General features: G+C 45.3%; 1 long non-coding RNA gene across 2 annotated transcripts in view; it reads left to right on the top strand.

Annotated features, from left to right (window-relative positions):
- Positions 1-7,698: 7,698 nt before the first annotated feature.
- The window catches only part of LOC149748835 (uncharacterized), a 145,069-nt gene continuing 130,885 nt past the window's right edge, over positions 7,699-21,882 (top strand). For both annotated transcript variants that reach the window (XR_016393961.1, XR_016393962.1), the window contains exon 1: positions 7,699-9,934. This is a non-coding gene — a long non-coding RNA (uncharacterized LOC149748835). The remainder of the gene's footprint in view (positions 9,935-21,882) is intronic.

Below are 21,882 nucleotides of genomic sequence, written 5' to 3'. Positions count from 1 at the left end.
AAGTAATTGGCCATAAGCAATTTTGCCATAAAAGATAAAATCACTGGTTGGGGGCTTCCCTGGTGGCGCAGTGGTTGAGAGTCCGCCTGCCGATGCGGGGGACATGGGTTCGTGCCCCAGTCTGGGAAGATCCCACACGCCGCAGAGCAGCTAGGCCCGTGAGCCATGGCCGCTGAGCCTGCGCGTCCGGATCCTGTGCTCCGCAATGGGAGAGACCACAACAGTGAGAGGCCCGCGTACCTCAAAAAAAAAAAAAAAAAAAAAATCACTGGTTGACAGTTTCTAGTTTGACAGTTTGGTTACAACTGGTTGAAATGAGTTATCGACCTTATTGATGACTTCATTGAGCTGACAGATGACGGTGATTTGCCCCAAGAGTTGGTTTCTTTGTTTGAAACACACTGCACCAGAGGAGAAAGAGGCTGAGGCCTCAGAGGCACGGACTTGGACCCACATTTCCCATAGAACTTTGGAACGTCTACCAGTGGACGTGTATGCCAAGAGCGCACAGCAGTACAAAGCTCAGATACAAACATGCATCCTACCGTCTGGAAACTGATACCTCTCTTACTGAGGAAGAAATTTTAGTGAAAAAAATAACCAGTGCGATGCCAACGGAGGAGATGAATTAACAGCAAAAAAAAAAAAAAAAAAAAAAGGTATAAAATACTGTGAATGAAAGCCTTGGAAGATAAGTACTTAGTGCTTAGACAAACACAGCCCACAAAATAAAATCTGTTATTTGCGAAGTATTGCCACGAATCTACACACATTTAAAATGTATTCAAATATTTTGTATTTAGCAATAAAAATTGTTAAATTTTGTTCTTCATGTCTCATGTTTCATCACATCCTATTTAACGTCTCTCTTTTATTTTTTGTTATTTTATCTTTTACGGGAAAATCACCTTAAGGCCAGTTAGCTATGTAGCGAAAATGTTTGTGGCAAAAATCCTGCAGTCATGTTTATGGCAAAGATGTTTACAGCGCAAGAACCTGGAACTGTGGAATACGAAATCTGGAAGACATACAATGGAATATTATTCAGGGATAAAAAAGAAACGAGCTGTCAAGCCATGAAAGGACACGGAGGAACTGTAAATGCACATCACTGAGTCAGAGAAGCCAGTCTGAAAAGGCTACGTGCTGTACGAATGCCACATGGCATTCTGGCAAAGGCAAAACTATGGAGACAGTATAAACATCAGTTTCTCGGGGCTGGGGGGGGGTGGAGAGGGATGAATACTTGGAGCACAGGGATCTTTAGGTCAGTGAAACTGCTCTGTATGATACAGTAATGGTGTAGAAGCATCATTATATACTCGTCAAAACCCACAGAACTGTACAACACAGAGAATGAACCCTCACGTAAACTATGGATTTCGGTTAATGATAACATATCAGTGTTGGTTCATCGGTCTCACCCTACTGTAAGCTCATCCCACGGGGCAACGGTGGGCGGTGGGGGATGGGGAGGGCGGATGTGGGAACTCTTTGTGCTTTCTGCTCAATTTTTCTGTAAACCTAAAACTGCTTTGAAAAAGTCTATTAATTTAAAAAATTCACCAGCATACCCCTGTGTCTGTGTGATGACTTATTGAACAAACCGTGCTGGGTGCCAGCAGAAAGCAACTTTATTGTGTCACACGACTGCTTTTGTCTGAACCTCTTCTTCTTCTCCCTGCTGATGTCATCGGTAGATCCCAACACTTTCCTGGTCCCTCTCAACTATTAAGAAATCTTGTTTCTGAGGTATTACAGTGTCAGATCCACTGACGTATTCCAGCTTCAGTCTCTGGCTTGCTCCGAGCTTGTCCCCTCCCCAGGGTGGGTCTGACTCAGGCTGGGAGACCAGAGGTGAGGAATGGGGCAGGCGGGGGTTTCCTCGATATTTATTTCCGTCCCTTCCTCTCTTCCTTCTCAACTCACAGGCTGCTTTTGCTCCTCTGCAGACAGAGGAGGGGAAGCAGGTCTTGGTGGCTTTGGGCGGACAGAGCTCCTGGGATTTCCTGGAGGCCTCTGTGCTGGGCTCCTGGGTCCAGGGTAGCCCACCTGCGTCTGGTCCCTTTGACGCCCCTCAGCGTGCATCTCCACAGCAGAGTGTCTGTCAGGCCCCTTTGCCCTGAAGGAGGTTCTGCTCCAGGCTGGTCCCCTTCCTCGGGGTCACACTGGCTCTTCCCTATCTACCTGCTCCCCCTTCTCTGCAGCCAGGCAGCTGGGCCGCCTCTCCCTTTACGGGTGTCTGAGGTTCCCACCTCGGGACCCTGTCATGGTTTGTGGCTGAAGGTGAGGGAGAATCACCTCCTCCTCCATGAGTGATGCTCTCTCTGAGCAAATCCTGACTCCGACCTGTGCCCATCCATCCTCCAGCTGCAGTGAGGGTTAAGGGTCGCTGGACTGGTGTTGTTTGCATCATGCTTAGCAAGGCCTGCACCGAAGGCCTACTTTTTGGGTATTAAAGTGATACATGCACTGGCTATTATGTGACCCCTCCAAGAGTTCTGGAGCAGCATCATTTCTGCAGTGAAATATAAGCTTGTACGCACTAAATGAGATAAATATAGACTCCGTAAAGACTAATAATTATAGACTATAGAGGCTTGTGGCTGTTTAGGTTAGGTTTTTGTTGCTAAACAAATTTGTACTAACTTTATGAAAAACTTTCATTTTGAAAGCTTTTTTTGATTTCTGAACTAAAGATAAGGCCTGATGGGCTTATGCAGATACATATATACATATAGATATATATATATATATATATATATATATATGTATGTATTTGGATAAAAGTTGGAAAATACAGAAAATCACCAAAAAAATATTCACAATCTTAACATTTAGAAGTAATAACCATCCATTGTGACTTTCTGTCTCAATGGATTACGAGTGTGTATATTTGCGCACCCTCTCCACTGAGAGGTCCTGGGAACAACTATCAACATTTTGCTATTTACATATATAAAAAATACACACTTATATTAAAAGCACACAGATATGCATATGTGTTTATTTCCCCCGCCAGAGAAATGGGATTATATTTGTACTGTTTTTTTCACTTAAAATATATAATGAACACTTCTCCATGGCATTAAATATTCTACAATAGTCTAATGTCTATTTCAAGTTTTATTGTATTGTTATACCATAATTTAGATTAATTACAATTTTTCATATTATAAATAACATTGTAATGAGCATACGTATCCATATATCTTTGGGTGTGTCTGTGATTTCACTCCCAGGATAAATTATTAGATGTGGAATTATTGGATCAAAGGGTGTATAAGATATTTTAAAGAGTATATTTGAAGTATATTTTTTTGGTCACAAAATTTACAGAAGAAATTGCTAAATGTTTTTCCTGCATGCAAATGACTTTGCATAAAGTTATTATTAATTTTACTTGTTATCATTGTTTTAGAGAATTCACTTAGAATTAAAATTTGGATTCTGAGTACGTTCCCATTTTTAAACATTATAAAAAATTCCTGGGACTTTCCTGGTGGTGCAGTGGTTAAGAATCCGCCTGCCAATGCAGGGGACATGGGTTCGATCCTTGGTGTGTGTGTTTGTGCGTCTTCTTCACTGAGAGGTCCTGGGAACAGTGACACCCCAATAGCAGGAAGCAGACTTAGTGCTCAGATCTCAGTTTCTACATATCATTCGCCACTAAACAGAGCCAGGGCTCCTTGGAGAAATGGCTGATTCCATGAAGAGTGGCAGGAAAAGGACATCACAATCCTGGAATATTTTGTTGTGCTGGGAAGTAAGGAAGTGCTCAGAGAATGGTGGAAGCAGGTCTCAAGGACATAGAAGCCAGCCTGCAGGAGCTCCTGTGACCAAATCTGGTGTAATTTGAACATGACAATGATGTTAGTAACCATTTATATCCCATTGAATAAAATAGACTCCATGAGGCTGTACTGATATAAATATATAAGTGAATAAATAAATGAAGAGAAGAGACAGCTTTTCCTTGCAGTGGAATGCCAACTAATATACTGAGAAGGAATAATGAAATTAGAATATCACCATTTGGCAACCATCATAACAGTTAATTCAGCCACGAAACACCAATGAGTTTTAGAACGAGTGGGTGAAAATTTGGTAGGATTGGTGTGTTTTCTTAGTCTCAAATAGTCTCACACCTACAAGGAGAAAAGGAGCAGGTTTATAGGGGAGAAACCCAGAAGATACTGCTTGAATGGATGACCAAAGTTAACATCTGCTGTAACCAGGAAAACCGTGATCACTCAAGGGGATACAGCATCACTTCTGTGGCATTCCTGCCCGAAACACATCACCTGAATCAAAACGAAGAAACTTTAGACAAATCCAAATGGAGGGGCATTCTGCAAAATAATCATCAAAGGTGCCCCAGCCACAAAAGTCAAGGACAGACTGAGGAAATATTCCAGATTAGAGAGAACTAAAAAAGACAAGACAACTAAAGCCATGTGGGATCTTGGGCATAATTGGGACAGTTAGCAACACTGGAACGGGTGTGGGATTTCATGATCGGAATAAGCACATGAGTTAATTGCCTGGTTCTTAGATTGCATTGTTATTATGTAAGAACATGTCCTTGTTTGTAGAAAATGCACACTAAAATATCTGTGCTATCGTCAGAACTGAATTGAACATTGTCTGACTCAGTTGTCTCCTGGTTCTAGTGTTGCAGGATCTCCAGCCCCACTGAGGAGGCCTGATCCTTCCCTTCTGTATGAAAGCTTCTCTGAGGGTCCCTGGGAGCGAGCCGGGTTCTCAAGGCCTAGGTGCCAAGGACTATTTGAAGGATCGTATGAAAGTGGGAAGTAAAGCAATTGAACTTTGTTCTGTGCCTGGGACTTTCCCTACTCCTGCTGGAGAGTGGAAACCAGGAAATTTCTTCATGGCATCTATATCATATCAACATAGCATTCATATTAATATCTTCTGCAAAGGCTGGATTGAGTTAATTCTGGGAATTCCCCATTGCCATAGACACTATCCCCAGAAGGACTTGGCCATGAGCTAGGAGGTTATTAAAGCTATAGTCTGCACAGGTATTTACCTGTGCAGCCATCAGATCCTTGCTTCTCAAAGCTGTACAAAATCTAGCTATATCTGTTTTATATTTATAAATTTCTTCATATTGTTTTATAAAAATTAACCCAGCATCAAACTCCAGAAGCTGGAATTTGTTGAAACCCAGCAATCTTCACGTGGGTAAGGCACGGGACAGACAATTCTCCGCCCCTGCGCTGCTCCCGCGCTTGGGCTACCCTCTGCGCACATGGTGCCCTCAGAACCCTTTCTACTAGTGATCCCTCCTGCCACAGGTGAGTAGGCAGTGACCTCATTCTTCACAATCCACCCTGTCCCTTGATTTTCTTATTGGTTAACTGCAGGCCATTTGAACTGGTCCCTAACCTGGGTGGGCAATCCCTGGACCTTATCTCTCAAACCATCTGCAGAAAATGACTATCTCCTGTCCTCTGCACCAGCCCCTCCCCGGACTACACCCACCCCTGCTTCACACTACCCTTCAGTCACATTCCTTTCCCCTCTCTAGGACCAGTCATGAAATTCCCGCTCCAAAAAACATTTTGGGTTCCGTCATGCTTATCTGTACTCTTTTCAGCCCAATCAGTGGCAAGACCCTGTCCTGTCAGAGGAACTTGTTTTTTTTTTTTTTAATATTTATTTATTTGGTTGCACCGGATCTTAGTTGCGGCAGGCTGGCTCCGCAGTTGCAGCTCGTGGGCTCCTTAGTTGTGGCACGCGAACTCTTAGTTGTGGCATGCATGTGGAATCTAGTTCCCTGACCAGGGATCGAACCAGGTCCCCCTGCATTGGGAGCATGGAGTCCTATCCACTGCGCCGCGAGGGAAGTCCCCAGAGGAATTTTTTAATTAGATGGAACTTGGGAGATAATTTTGGTGTGACATCCAGATCCTGGAAGTGAGTTGTTATTTCATGACAGCTGGAACCAGAGCTCCCAGACTAGTGTTCATTCCATGACATCACACCATCCTCTCCTGCTCGTTCACCCTTTCCTGGGGTGTCCAGCCTCTGGTTTATCTGATAGAGAGAGACGATCGTTTTTATGCCCAACGTTAGAGGGCTTGCTCTATTCAAGGCTTTGTGAAATATGACAAAAGCAAATGCCAGCTTAGTAAATCTCGTGTCCAAAGTCCCTCTAAATAAGGAAAAAAGGAAGGCAGAGGGACAGACAAGGGGGGAGCACAGTGTCTCGGGCTGGGGAATAACTGTATTAACGGGAGAGGATCCAGAGCCAGAAGGGATGAATGGGGAGACTGTGCATCTTCCCGGCTATGAAACACTCTCAAACCCACCTCCTCAGCCCATCTCCCCATAAAACGTGATTTGGGGTAAGTGCTGGAAAACAGCCTGTGTGTACTTGGGGAAAGAAACTATTCATGACATAATGATTTTGGATACAATCCCATTAAGCTGTGCCCTGTGGCTGTTTTTTCCATTAAGCCTTTTAAGCCATTTCACAATCCGTGATCTCCTCTTTGGGAGAAAGAGAGAAACTTGGTCACGGGGGCCTGAGTGGGGAGATGGGCAAGAACTGACTTGGTTCTGTTTCAGCATGAAGGTACCTCGAGGTTCTCCGGTAATGTGGGCTTTCCTTGAGCAAACACTAGGTGGTCCTTGGCTTGGCCCTGTGGGGTTAGCAGTCTTGGGCTCTGCACAAGTCAGTTCTGGATGGAATACAAGAAAAATGTCTTATGGAAAATAGAAACTTACTAGGCTGGATAAACAATAGCACAATGGTAGCCGTGGCACCAACCACTAACAAAAGAATGACAAAACCCCAATTCACCAAGAAGGACTTTATTCCTATCATAGTTTGGTTGGCTCTGTGGTTTTGGGCGAGAGGAAAATACTTCGGATATGATGACGGTGTTTCCCGAGTAATGTGTGGTGACCTAAGGGGTATGGGATTCAAGTGTTTTGGGCTGGGGGCCCCCCCGTGTGAGTCACAGATGCCTCTTCACGGTTGGCTCAGATAGACGAGGCCGTGAGCAGACATCACAGTGCAGAGAGACCGTCCCTGACTCACAGAGGGTCCCGTGGAGAGCAGGAGAGGTGGTTGGCCTGCAGAGGACAAGACATAGGAAGCAGAGGAGGGCCGTGTCTAACAGTAGCGCATTGTGTGTCTCTAGTGCTTGACAGCTGACAAAGCACCGTGTGCATTGTCTCATCTACAGAAACCTGTGAGGTCAGCAGGACTGATGCTCTGTCTCCAGTTACAGATGGGGAAGGCGAGGTTCACAGAAGTGAAGGAGTCTGTCCACAAGCACACAGCAAACAGGAGGCAGAGCCAGGGCTGGAACTCAGAGCTCTTGACCTGAAAGCAAGTAGAATATGCTGGCACTTGAGGGGCGTTAATGAGCTTACCTTGTAATCTTTGCCTCTACTCCCCTGCTCTAGAGCCCAGTATTCCCTCCCTGGACTTGTCCTTTTCGGTTAAGGCGTGGTCTCCAGCAAAGTCCCAGTTAGAGGCAAAGTACAGGCATGAGAGGTCACACATTTCACAAGTCTTTTGCCCTGGTGATACTTTAAAGGATGTGTCTGCCGTGCCGAGCTGGCAGGGTCTCCCAGAGGCACAGACGTGTCCGTGGCCCCCAGCCCCTTGATTCCGCACTGTGCTCTCTCAAATCTGCGCGGGAAGGTCTCGTGCGCTGCCCTGCACTTCGGCCACTTCGGACTCCTTCTTTGTTATTTCGCGGGTACGTCTTCCCGTTCTCGGCTTCGTGCCTTTGCTCAAGTACTTCTGTTTGCCTTCCTCGCAGAGTCCTCTTTATGTGGATAGGATGAGAGCGCTCTGTAAGCCATGAAAGACCATCTCAAAATCCCGTCTTTGAATATTCTGAGCTCTTAGTGCGGTTCCCGATCAATGGTGGATGCCCAACAGGCGACTGTGGATGGAAGTTTGGGGGGCACTTGTTGGAGGCCATTTCGTGCTCTGTGTTGCAGCCAATTAGACTTCGGCAGCCAGAGGTTGTTGGTGACTGTCTTAGGGATGGGCAAATGTTCTAGGCGACACATAGATTTGAATTCTGCTACTGGCATGGAATGATTGTGTCAGGCCTGCAAAGGCCATGCAAGATTTTTGAATTGTTCACCCCACTTTTCCCACAGCTGAAAGAAGTGATTCTGTACTGTGGCCTGGGGTCAGCTTGCTGTTTGGGGGAACGCCCAACTCACAGTGAGATGGTTGATGGAAAAGGAATTTAGGCAGAGGGAATAGCTATAAGAAGATAGTATATAGAGGCAGCAGGCTGTAGTAAATGAGGTGCACAGACATTGGAATTGCTTAGAATCTGGCTTTGACACTTTCACTTGGTGACCTTTAGTGCTTTAGTTATCTTGTCTGTACAGTGAGGATAATAATTATACCAACTCCACAGAGTTGCATGAGGATCGAATTAGAGAATTCACGTAAAGTGCTTAGCAGAGAGCCTGGCACAAGGTGAGTACTCAGAAGAGATGCTCTTCCTAAGGAATCCCCTGTCGAGCAGCATGGAGCCGCAGCCATGGAGTCCGGACAGGGCTGCACTGAGCAATGGGCAAGCCCACTTCAGGTGCATCAGCCCTTTGGACCTCAGTTTTCCTGCCTGTGAAATGACCTGAGGGGATTGTTCTAGCTCTGACGTTATAGCATCCTATCACCAAACTACCTTAAGAAACCGAGGGCGGGATGGTACCAGCATGTTGGATTTCAGGTTGCTTCTAAGGTGGGCGCAGGATGGTGTCTCTGAACACAGTTCTAGGACAGGATATTGGAGTGAGAGGACCACACATGTGATGGTAAGAAGGAATCCCCCTACTTACTTAGTGTTCCATGGTTTGCAAACATTGTCCACGTTCGTCATCTCGTGTAATCCCTACAACAGCCTTACGAGGGAGGCATTTTTTCAGGTGAGTTGCTGGGGCTGGGAGAGGTGGTGTGACCTCACTCATAAGCAGCAGGGGCAGCAGGGCTGGGACTCGGAGTGAGCTCCTGGCGGTGCTTGTCCCTGGGACCCACACGCCAGCTGCGTGGCTTTTCCAAGAGGGACAATTCCAAGTGCTGACTCATGGTCAGCTTTTATTGACCTTCTTCTCGGCCACTCCAGCTGACTCCAGCTGACACCCCAGCTCTTCCGTAAGACTCTTTGTAGCCACACAAGTGCTTGATATATCTGATACAGAGCAAACAGGACTATTGCCCTACCAGGGCTTAAATCTTAATATGAGAAAACAAAAAAAACAAACTAGCCATCAATAGACTTTGTCATTAAGATAATCACCAAAGGGCACTGAGGGGGAAGGGCGAGTCAGGCATTGGGTGGGGGTAGTCCGACTGGTTTAATCTAGAAAAACTTCCTAGAGGAGGTGGCACAGTTGATTTATGATTTAAAAGAGGGGAAAATGTAGTAGTTGAGACTGGGGGAACCAAGCCATCTAAGGAGTCTTCCCTTCCTTCCTCACCCCCCCCATCTTGCCACCTATAGAGCTGACAGTACTGCTCAGTGGCAAAAGCCAGAAAGAGGTCCCAGGACATTTGATGTCCCTTGTCTGAGGCCTGGAGAGAGACTGTGCTGCTTCCCCACCCCATCGTTAATCTTGCTCAACCTCTTTTGCAAAACGGGACTCTCAGCTCTTAGGGAGGAGGTGTGAGAAAGAGTGCCTGCAAACTCCCCAAGCTTTCTGGACGAAAGAGGCAGTGTTCATGGAGGCTCAAGCACTCCCATCCATGCCCTGAACCTGGGGGCTGGGCACCACGCCGATGTCACTGCCACACACCAGTGAGCCGCAGGAGGAGCAAGTTTCAGAGGTGGCGGATGGGGGCCAAATACCTTGAGGTTACAGTGCAACAGATGATGGAAGACCAATTAATTTCTTTACAACGGAGAAATAGCTGAAAGGTTACCAAGCAGTAAGTATTTATTGAACTGCTGCCTATGCAAAAATAGGGGTGAAATTGCTCCGTGGGGGGAAATTAATCTCTCCCATAATCTCAGCTTTTGGTTGCTCTCTGCCTTTGCTTGGAGGTCATGTAACGATCTCCAGGTCATTCAGGAAGCACGGAGTCACTGTAACAGGCTCTTTCAGGGTTGTCAGAAAAACTGTTTAGAAATCTAGGGGGTTTCACCTTTCTATCTTTCAATCTTTCCAGCCCCTGCACAGAAAGAGCAAGCTCTAGAACCCGACCTCCATCCCAGGTAGGCAGTTCTGACCCCCAAAAGAGGCAAGTTGAGACAAACACCTGCACATCACAGGTGCAACTGGGTAAACAGCAAGCCCAGGGCATGGGGGCTCAGAGCAGGGGCAGGGAGGAACTAAGGACAAACCTGTTAGTCAGAGGCTGTCTTAGGATAACCTGTGAAGAATTTGTTCATTCACTAATTCATTCATTCATTCAGTATATTTGGAGAGCCTCTGTTGTGCTCTCTATAATATTGCTACTAACGAGATGAGACGCTCTATAGCTTACACTAGGATTTCTGCACTATCCCTCTTTGTCAGAGGAGATCGCACACTGTCACTATGCTGTCATGCAGTACAGAAGCCCCAACGTAGTCAAGCCAGAACGGCCTCCCAAGGGAGTGACATTAAGGTGACTTGGTGTCCTTTAAGGTCATGGGTTCAATTCCCCTATGGGGAGGAACTTCCTTCAGTTCTTGAACCCACCCATCCTGCAGATAACCCTCTGACCGCCAGGGGGCCTGGTTGAGACGCCTGGCGCAAGCGCAGCCCTCCCAGAAAAACCTTGCCCTTCTGCTGGCGCTTGCAGGTGTCAACATCTTCCTCCAGAGGTCAAGGCCACCTTGAGGGTACACGATCCCTGGTCCCTCCACACAGGGAAGCTGGGCGGGGAGTTCTTCCAGCTGGGCCAGTCCTGATGTCCTAGAGCTCTTAGTGGGTGATCCTGCCTGCCCTGGGGCTTCTGCCTTTAACCCCATGGGTCACCGAGGAGCCCCTTTCACACAGTTTTCCCAGCATTTAGGCTGGGTCTGAAGGTGCGGAGTGTGATAGAGAATCCATAGCTGGAATAACTGATGCTGTTTGGGGCTCCGCTTCCAGCTTGCACCGCTGTGATAAAGTCCACCTTCCTCTCAGGCAGCTGCAGGCACCTCCTTCCCGCACCCGAGGAGGAAGACATCTGAGTCCACCTTAGGTCAGGAAGGGCCACTTGTCCGAGCCTCCTGGCTGGCCACTCCCAGGACCCGTGGCAGGTGGGAAAGAATGGAACAGGTTCCTTCCAAACCCATCTTTACGCCTTGGTGAGATGAGTGAACGTGTGATCTGGGAAACACCAAAGAGCTTCAACAGAACCAAAATCTCTTCCTCACCAAGATTCAATCACACCAAAAATTCCATAGCTGGAAATTAATTGATTCAGGCCAGGCGGTGCCTTCACTTTAAGGCATCCTTTAAAAATCACTAATAATTGAGATTTCCCTGGCGGTCCAGTGGTTAGGACTCCGCGCTTCCAATGCAGGGGGCACGGGTTCCATCCCTGATCGGGGCACTAAGATTCACACAATGTGGCAAGGCCCGAAAAAACCCCACTACTAATAGCTAACCTTTCTTTGCTGTTCTTTAGTATATAAAGTGCCCCAGCGCCCCACCAGTCCCAGATGCCCCAGCTCTCTCTTCTGCCTATAGAGAGTAACAAGAGCTATTTTCTTCATTTTTTTAAAAAAATTGAGGTATAATTGGCATATAGCATTATATTAGTACCAGGTGTACAGCATAATGATTCTATATTTGTATATATTGTGAAATGATCACCACAGTAAGTCTTGTTAACATTTGTCACCACATGGAGCTGCAAAGAAATTTTTTTCTTGTGATGAGGACTTTTAAGATCTACTCTCTTAGCAACTTTCAACTATGCAATACAGTATAGTTTTCTATAGTCACCATGGTGTACATTACATTCTGATGAATACATTATTTTGTAACTGGAAGTTTGTATCTTTTGACTCCCTTCATGCATTTCTCCTGCCCCACTCCACCCTCCACCTCTGGCAACCACCAATCTGTTTTCTGTGTCTATGAGCCTTAGGGTTTTGTTTTGTTTGTTTGTTTAGACTCCACATATAAGAAAGATCATATACTATTTGTCTTTCTCTGTCTGACTTATTTCACTTAATATAATGCCCTCAAGGTCTCTCCATGTTGCTGCAAATGGCAAGATTTCATTATTTTTTATGGCTGAGCAATATTCCATTGTGTATATGTACCACATCTTCTTTTTCCATTCATCTGTCAATGGACACTTAGGTTGTTTTCATAACTTGGCTATTGTGAATAATGCTGCAATGAACATGGGGGTGCATGTATCTTTTTGAATTAGTGTTTTAGTTTTCTTCAGATAAATACTCAGAAGTGGAATTGCTGGATCATATGGTAGCTCTATTTTTAATTTTTTGAGGAACCTCCATACTGTTTTCTGTAGTGGCTGCATCAATTTACATTTCTACCAACAGTGTAGAAGGGCTCCCTTTTGTCCACATCCTCATCAACACGTTACTTCTTGTCTTTTTTGATGATGGTCATTCTGACATGTATGAGGTGATATGTTATTGTGCTTTGACTTGCATTTTCCTGATGATTAGTGATGTTGAGTATCTTTTCAAGTACCTTTTGGCCATTTGGATATCTTCTTTAGAAAAACATCTATTCAGATCCTCTGCCCATTTAAAAAAATCAGATTTTTTTTTTTGGCTGTTAAGTTGTATGGGTTCCTTATACATATTGGATATTAACCTCTCACCAAATATATGATTTACAAATATTTTCTCCCATTTGGTAGTTTGCCTTTTCATTCTGTTGATGGTTTCCTTTTCTATGTAGAAACTTTTTAATTTGATGTAGTCCCACTTGTTTATTTTTGCTTTTGTTGCCTTTGCTTTTGGAGTCAGATCCAAAAAGTCTTTACCAAGACCAATGTCAAGGAGCTTACAGCCTATGTACAGTTCCAGGAGTTTTATGGTTTTAGGTCTTACATTCAAGCCTTTAATCCATTTTAAGTTAATTTCTGTGTATGGTGTAAGATAGTGGTTTAGTTTCATTCTTTTCCTGTGGCTGTCCAGTTTTCCCAACACCATTTATTGAAGAGACTGTCCTTTCCCCATTGTATATTCTTGGCTCTTTTGACGTAAATTAATTGACCATATAAGTGTGGGTATATTTCTGGGCTCTCTATTTTTTTCCATTGATCTATGTGTCTGTTTTTATGCCACTGACAAACTGTTTTGATTATTATAGCTTTGTAATATAGTTTGAAATCAGGGGGCACGAGGCCTCCACCTTTGTTCTTCTTTCTCAAGATTGCTTTGGCTATTGGGGGTCTTTTTTAGTTTCAGACAATTTTAGGATCGTTTCTTCCATTTCTTTGAAAAAATGCTATTGGAATTTTGACAGGGATTGCATTGAATCTCTAGATCACTTTGGGTGATATGGACATTTTGACAATATTAATTCTTCCTATCCATAAGCATGGAATATCTTTCCATTTATTTGTGTCTCTTCAATTTCTTTCATCAATGTCTTATAGTTTTCAGTGTACAGGTCTCTCACCACCAGGTTTCTTTTCTCTTGGCACCCCTCTGAGCTGTGGCGCCAGCTCCTGGCAGGGACTGGTTCCCCACTGGGCTGTAAGGTGTTTCCACCACCTCCTAAGCAGGGAGTTGGGAATAGACATTGCCCTCAGCTCCCACCTGGACACTGGAGGGACAAGGCTCAGGGACAAGGACACAAGCCACCTGGCAGAGGCCATTTGGCACCAGTGCTCCACGGTATGGGCAGCTGAGCTGGGTGCTGTAAAATTTTGTACATAGTGCTAGGCCCTACCTTCTAGGAGTTTATATGTCAAAATGTCTTAGATATATTACTGTCCCTCCCTGGGCTCCTCTCCCTCTGAGTGTGGCTGCTACTTATTGTTACAATGGGATGCGATTCTCTTTATTTAGGAAAGGTAAGAACACTGGACTTTGGGGATCATAAGACTTGAACAGAGTTCCAGATCTGCCACTAAATTGGCCGTGTGATCTTGAGCAAGTTATCTGGGCTTGCTGAGCCTCAGTTTTCTCATCTGTGAAATAAGAAAGATAATACCACCCCACAAGATTGTTCTGAGGCTGTAATGAGAAAACACACTGAAAACGTATGAGAGCCACAAAAGGCAGTGGGTGGGTGAGATGAGATGCTGCTATTCTTAGAGAAGAGGCAAGCAGAAGAGCCTAGTGCACAGATCGGCTATACCACACCTCCCCACTTTCCTTCCCCACCTGGTCCTGGTCAGCATCTCCTGCCAGTTCCCTTGACGTGTGCCCTCGACATGTCCCAAACAGTCCTGTTCTCGATGCTCTGGCCTTTCCTTTACCCCTCCTCTCTCTTCAAAGCTACCTAATCTCTGCTTCAGTCCTTTAGATTCTTGTGCCTTCAATTATTTATTCTTGTAATAAATGTTTATTGAGTGCCCTGTAGAAAGCCTGGTGTATTAGATTAGAAAGAACAAGACTTGGCATCTTTTGCCTTCTCCCCAACTAGCCACGACTCTAGGCAAGTCCCTTGCCTTCTCTGAGCTTCAGCTTCCTAAAATAGAAGATGGAGATGACACCTGCATTACAGGGTTGTTAGGAGGATCATGGGTGATAAAGTGTGTGGAAACCAAGGCCAGGTGCTCAGTAAACGTTAACTCCCTCTGCAGCCTGCTTACCGTCAATCAGATAAACTTACCAAGTATCGAGCAGCAGTGGAATGACGAGGACCTACTAGGCTGATCCTTTAGAAATCAAAGCGAAACAAAAGCCCGTGCATTTTAACGGGATCCTGGGACCCATCGCAAATTCTGGCCTGACAACAGCTGCTTGAATGTATGACTGCGCCCCCAGTGTCACCTCCAAAAGAAGTAAGTGTGGGAAGCATTCCAAGTCCCATGGCAAGGCCACGGGAGCTCAGCTGCACGGGCACCTTGTTGCCCAATGAAGTGTTTCGTCCCGTGCCCACCAACACCACGGCTGTACAGTGCCAGCCCTTTCTAACTCAAAAATACAGCACCTCTTCATCCAACTGAGGTCCTGGATGGGTGGGGAATGTCTGGGCTTCAATCATAGACAACCCTTTTGGGGGACTAAATTTAAAAAGCAGGTATATCATTTGGTAAGTTTGATATTAAGCCTCTGGGGGGGATTTAGAAAGACGAGTAAATATCTAGCACAGGTCACTTTAAAAGGCTCATTTAATCATTCATTCAGCAAATACTGGCTGAGTTAGGCACCTCTGTAGATGCTGGGGTTCAGACCGGCTGGGACCTGGGACTTTTGCTGCAGGGCTGCAGTGCTTGCACCTGAACACATCTCTCCTCCAGCAACTAAATATGAAGAAGCTCTATGGGACTAAAAATAACTGCGTGCATGCACAGTTGGGGGCAAATTCTGGACAAAAGATACAGAGACCAAAAAACCCAACTGCCACTTTTGAAGAGCCTGGAGCAAAAACAGGGTGTTGGGAGAAAATGTGGGGTACTGCGCATGCCCCCTGCACTCAGCACCACCAGAGGGGTGGGCAAAACGCCCAAGCCACCCCTCCGGCCCGACTCCTGGACACGCCCCTACCCTCACCCCATGTAAGGAACCAGCTCCCCTCCCCCACCCAGGGGGCGAGCAAGCGTGGGAACCTGTTGTATGGTCTCGCTTCCACCCCTGCTGCGGCAGCGGCCCCAGTAAAGACTTGCCTGAATTTCTTGTCTGCCGTCTGATCAATTTTTATTGATTGGGGAAGGCCAAGAACCCTGGTCCGTATCAGCGTCACAGCAGTGAACAAAACAGACGGGCCCCTGCCTGTGGAGCTGGCACGCTGGTGCCAGAGGCCGACGGGAACAGGAAACATCATAAATAAGGACAGTGAAGGGTGTGTTAGGAGTGGCAAGTATTGAGAAAGAAGAAGTAGAGCTGGGTGAGGGGATCGGAGCGCCAGAGGGGCGAGGGGATGGGCTGAACTGTGAAACAGGGTGGGGGTGTCGGGAGAAGGCTCACTGAAAAGGTGAGATTCAGCCAAGACCCGAAGGACGTGGAGGCAGGTGATGCCGATGTCGGGGGTGCAGCGTGGAGCTCGCCCGCCGTGCTCAGGACCGCTAGGGCAGAGGGCGGCGCGGTGGGGAGAGCAAGAGGATGGAGGCCGCGGAGGGGGCCATGGAGACCACCTTAAGGACTTCAGCTTTTACTCTGGGAGAAAAGGGAGCCGCCAGCGGTTTTGAGGTGAGACAGGATCCACCAGGAACATTCATTCCAGTCCTGGCTCTGCCAGGCACCCGCCATGACACTTTGAGCAAATCAGGTCACCCGCCGCGGGCTGCACTTGCCTCAGGAGTAAGATGCCACGGATGAGGCGGTTGGCTTGGGTTATTTCCAAGCTCCCTTCTAAACCCAGTGGTGTCGGATGCGGACCAAGTCACGCAAACTCTTCAGCAGTGTCTCTGCTTACCACGGAAGGGCCGTGCTGCCTGGCACTCGCTCGTTTTCCTTCCTGTTCTTTCCCAGTCTGCCCCCGAGGCATCCCCGGGTCCCCAGGCACACCTGGAAGGGAGAGCCAGTGGTGCTGGGAGGGTCGGCTGCGTTTCCTGCCACGCCCGCCTGGAGCTGAGTACCTCTCTTCCAAGGCAGTTACCTTTCCTGGCTGGGACCAGCGAGAGGGCAGTTTCCCATGGCGAGGTAAGCCCGTGGCCTGCTCCCAGCAACCCCTGCTGGGCTGGCGGGATGAGGAGAGGAGAGGCAACAAGTGACAGGGCTGGACAGCCACCCCCACCACCACCACGGCAGGGGAACAGGCAGTGACCGTTCCTGGGCAGTGTGGCAGGATTTGGGCGCAGCGTCAGTGATGGGCCTGCCACCAGAAGTGCATCTGTTTCACTGCGAGGGTATCAGAGACACAAGCACCTCAGCCAGAAGGGACCGTGCTTCCTCGCATGATTGAGGGGAACAGCTGCCAAAGACTCTTTTGACGCAGGATTGTCAGAAAGGAGGACTTTCCCCTTTTTTAGCAGAGGGACTATGAAAGGAAGAATGAGGAGTTCAGGGCCCCTTCTCCTCCTCTGTCACCCTGCCCTGCTCTGTCTTTGGGTCCATGGCCTCCAGCCTCCAACCAACCATCACCTCCCAGTCTCCTCCATCACCAGCCAGCAGGTTCTCATTCACCAAGTTTCCAGAGCTGGAAACTTCCCCAAACTAGAGACTTGTTGGGAATTTTAAAATGCCATCTAGGGCTTCCCTGGTGGCGCAGTGGTTGAGAGTCCGCCTGCCGATGCAGGAGACACGGGTTCGTGCCCCGGTCCGGGAAGATCCCACGTTCCGTGGAGCGGCTGGGCCTGTGAGCCATGGCCGCTGAGCCTGCGCGTCCGGAGCCTGTGCTCCGCAACGGGAGAGGCCACAACAGTGAGAAGCCCGCGTACCTCAAAAAAAAAAAAAAAAGAAGAGTGCCATCCAGCCAAGAGCTTTCAAACGCACAGCCATCAGTGGGCATGGCTGCTGGGCTGCATGAGAAGAGAATCAAATTACAAGAACAGGTTAACCGCTGAGACTGGACTAGTGCATCCGTGGCTTTCCACCAGCATAGGCCGGCATCTCTGCAAGGAGTATTTTAAAAATCAGGTTATTGAAGTGTAATTTACATAGAGCAAAACGAATGTTTTTTGGTGTACGGCTCAATGAGTTTTGACAAATGTAGATAGTCATGCAACTCCTACTGTAAACAAAATGTAGAACATTTTCATCACTCCTCCCAAAATTCCCTCATGCCCCTTTGTATTCAATCCCTCCCCACCTGCAGCCTTTGCCAGGAGTATTCTTCCTGAATCATACTGAATCATATTCTCTCTTTTCTCTAGATGTCTTGATACCTGTCTCCTTTCAGTTAACATTATGTTTCTGAGATTCATTCAAGTTGTTTTGTGTATCAGTAATTCCTTCTTTTTTATTGCTGTGGAGGACGATCACTTTGTTTTTTTTTATTTTAATTTTTATTGTGGTAATATAACATAAAATTTTCCTTTCAAACAATTTTTAAGGGTACAATTCAGTGGCATTAACTATATTCATATGTGCAACCATCACCACTACCTATTTCTAAATATTTCTAAAACTCTTTTTATCATCGCAAACAGAAAGTCTGTATCCATTAAGCAATAACTCGCCCTTCCCCCTTCATAGCCCCTGGTCACCTATAATGTACTTTCTGTCTTTGTCAGTTTCCCTGTTCTTCATACTCATGTAAGTGAAATCTTGTAATATTTGTCCTTTTGTGTCTAACTTATTTGGCTTAGCATAATGTCGTTGGGGTTTATCCAAGTTGCAACATGTATCAGAATTTCATGCCTTTTTGTGGCTGAGTAATACTCTATTGTGCGGGTATAGCACATTTTGCTCATCAGTTCATTAGTCAATGGACACTTTGATCATTTTCACCTTTTAGCTATTGTGAATAATCCTGCTATGAACATTGGCATACAAGTATCTGAGTCCCTCTTTTCCTTCATTTTTTTTTTTCTTCAGTATATACCTAGGAGTGGAATTGCCAGGTCATATGGTAATTCTATATTTTAACTTTTTGAGTAACCACCAGATTTTTTCCACAGTGGCTGCACCATTTAACATTCCCACCAGCAATGCACGATAGTTCTAATTTCTCTACAGCCCTTTTTATTTTCTTTTTTTTTAAAAAGTACGGCCATCCTAGTAGATGCAAAGTGGTATCTCATTGTGGTTTTGGTTGCATCCTAATGACTATAATGTTGTGCGTCTTTTCATGTGTTTATTTGAAATTTGCTTCTCTTCTTTGGAGAGATGTTTACATCTTTTGTCCTTTTTTTTTTTTTTTTTTTTTGTGGTACGCGGTCCTCTCACTGTGGCAGCCTCTCCCGTTGCGGAGCACAGGCTCCGGACGCGCAGGCTCAGCGGCCATGGCTCACGGGCCCAGCCGCTCCGCAGCATGTGGGATCTTCCCGGACCGGGGTACGAACCCGCGTCCCCTGCATCGGCAGGCGGACTCTCAACCACTGCGCCACCAGGGAAGCCCTTTTGTCCATTTTATTGTTCAGCTGTAGGAATTCTTTATATATTCTCGATAGGAAACTCTTATCAGATATATGATTTACAAATATTCTCTCCCTTTCCGTGGGTTGTCTTTTCATGCTCTTGATAGTATCCTTTGATGCACAAAATTTTTTTAAATTTTAGTGAAGTCCAAATTGTGTTGTTCATGGTGAATTATCTTTTTAATATGCTGCTGAATTTGGTTTGATAGTATTTTGTGAAAAATGTTTGCATCTATGTTGTTAAGGAATATTGGTCTGCAGTGTTCTTTTCTTGTGATACCTTTATCTGCCTTGGTAATGCTGACCTCACAGAGTGAGTTAGGAAGTGTCACTTCTTTTCAGTTTTGGGGGGAAGAATTTGAGAAGGACTGGTGTTAGTTCTTCTTTAAACATTTGATAGATTTCACCAGTGAAGCCATCTGGTCTAGGGCTTTTCTTTGTTTGGAGGTTTTTGATTACTGATTCAATCTTTGTACTAGTTATAGGTCTATTTAAATTTTCTTTCTCTTCATGACTCAGTCCTGGTAGTGTTTCTAAAACTTTGTCCATTTAATCTAGGTTTTCCAATTTGTTGGTGTACAGCTGTTCCTGGTACTCTCTTATAATCCTTTCTGAATAAAAATATACATACATCCATACAAACAGGAGAGTTTAAAACAGTGTGTGTGTGAGTATGTGTGTATGGGTGTGTGTTTGTAATAGCCTGACTGGAAGTTTAAGGAAAGAGAGAGGACGGTTTTACATTATAGCAATTTAAATAATTTCAAATGGGACGTTTGATATCCTTGTGTTCAAATCCTCCTTTTGCTGACTAGCCACCAGAATTTATTTCATCCAAATAAATTCCCATCTTATAAGCACGGCACCAATGCTTTCATCTTCTTGCATTGGAATGAATGATGACCCCCAAAAGATATGTCTCAACCTCTGCGGAACCTGTGAATTTGACCTCACTTGGAAAAAAATCATGTTTAAGATGTAATTACGTTGCAGATGTAATTACGTTAAGGATCTTGGAACGAGGTCATCCTGGGCTTAAGGTGGGCCCCAATCCAATGACAAGTGTCCCTATAGGAGACACACAGAAGGGAGACCCATAGGAAGAAGGAAGAGAAGGTCACGTGAAGACGGAGGCAGGTATCAGAGTTGTGTGGTCACAAGATGAGGGACGCCTGGAGCCACCGGAAGTCGGAAGAGGCCAGGAAGGAATCTTCCTTAGAGACCTGGGAGGGGAGGTGATTCTGCCAAGCCCTTGATTTTGGACTTCTGGCCTCCAGAACCGCAAGAACACAAATTTCTGTTGTTCTAGCCAAGAAGTTTGTGGTAATTCGTTATGACTGTCCTAGGAGACTAACGCAACCATTCTTCTTCTTTTCCTTTGTGTCTTCTCTTCTCTTTCTTAGGAGGAACAAAAATAGTTTCCTCTTACTGTCCCAAGCACGATGGTTTTCCATTTGCTGTGATCACAGAATCTCGTCCTCTTCTACCTGTGTTTCCCAAAGTGAGTGATGTAGGTGATATAAGGGCATAGCACTCAATTAAAGGGAATCACACGATGAGACGTGACACTCTGTTTATTACGAAGGCTCAATAGTCAGAGAGAAAGTCTCTGTATGGTGGGAAACGTAACATTTAACACCAATCTCCCTTTTTATCAAAGAGAAAGCAGGCTTCAGCTCAGCTCTTTGAAAGCTGGCAAGAGTATCTGGCTAGATATTAATAACATTGTTTTGGTTTCAGTGCATTTATTTTTATGCTTGGCTATCTTCTATTTATTGTAAGCGATGCCAATTTTTCTTTTAGGCTTATGATAGCAAGTTTCTTTTTTAAACAAATAAATCTAAATTAAAGCCTGAGTTATTTTAAAGAGACATATTAAGTAAAAAACAGGGATGTTATACAGATATGGAAAAGTCTGTGAAGGTGGGAAGTACTCTACTACCCCCATAATCTTATCAAAGTATTTTTTTCTAGGGAAAATTCCCTCTATAAGAAGAATTCTGATGCCAGAAATGGTCCATTTCTGAACTCTTGATTCATCTCTTGGTTGAGTGTGTTTCATTTTTATTTACAAGAAGGGTTTATGGATATTATGTTCCCTGAGTTTTTATATGCTTGACATTGTCTGTTGCCTCTGTGTTAACAATAACTTGTTTGGTGGAAAATTCTTGGGTCCCACTTTCTTTTCTTCAGAGCCTTATGGACATTGTTTTACCATCTTCTTGCATTAAATGCTGAGCGTCCCCGCCAACCCACCCCAGCCACGCACTGTAAGTGAATCACTTTTGTAAGACCTTTTTCTTTTATTCTGAAGTGCGGCAAATTCATTGAAATACATCTCAGGGTTAAGCGCTTGGTATCACTTTTCCCCAGAACCCAAGGTGCCCTTTCAATTTCCTGATACAGTCCTTTCTTCCTTTTCTTTCATATTAGTAAATATTTTTTTCTCTTTCATGTGTTGTAGTATCTCCTTCAGGGACACAAGGACCCATATGTCAGATCATTTTCTATCTTCCGTATCTTTATCTTCCTTCTCATCATTTCAACTTTGTATTTTCCCTATGTGTTTTCTGTGAATTACCTCAAGTTTTCCTGAATATGATGAATTTAGTATTTAGGTATGTTAATTTTGTTTCTTGCTGTTGCAAAATTATTTAACTCTGGAATTGTTATTTTGCTCCTCAATTTTTTTTCTTAGCTCTTTAATGACCATTTTTCATCTCATTTTATTGTCTCATCTGATGACTTATATTCATTTCATTGAATTCGTGTTTTTCTTATTT

The sequence above is a fragment of the Delphinapterus leucas genome, chromosome 7 (genome assembly GCF_059928025.1).
Source record: "Delphinapterus leucas isolate spDelLeu-1000000601 "Yukka" chromosome 7, BTC_Dleu_Yukka2, whole genome shotgun sequence".
NCBI lineage: Eukaryota > Metazoa > Chordata > Mammalia > Artiodactyla > Monodontidae > Delphinapterus > Delphinapterus leucas.
This window is presented reverse-complemented; position numbering and strand designations above follow the sequence as displayed.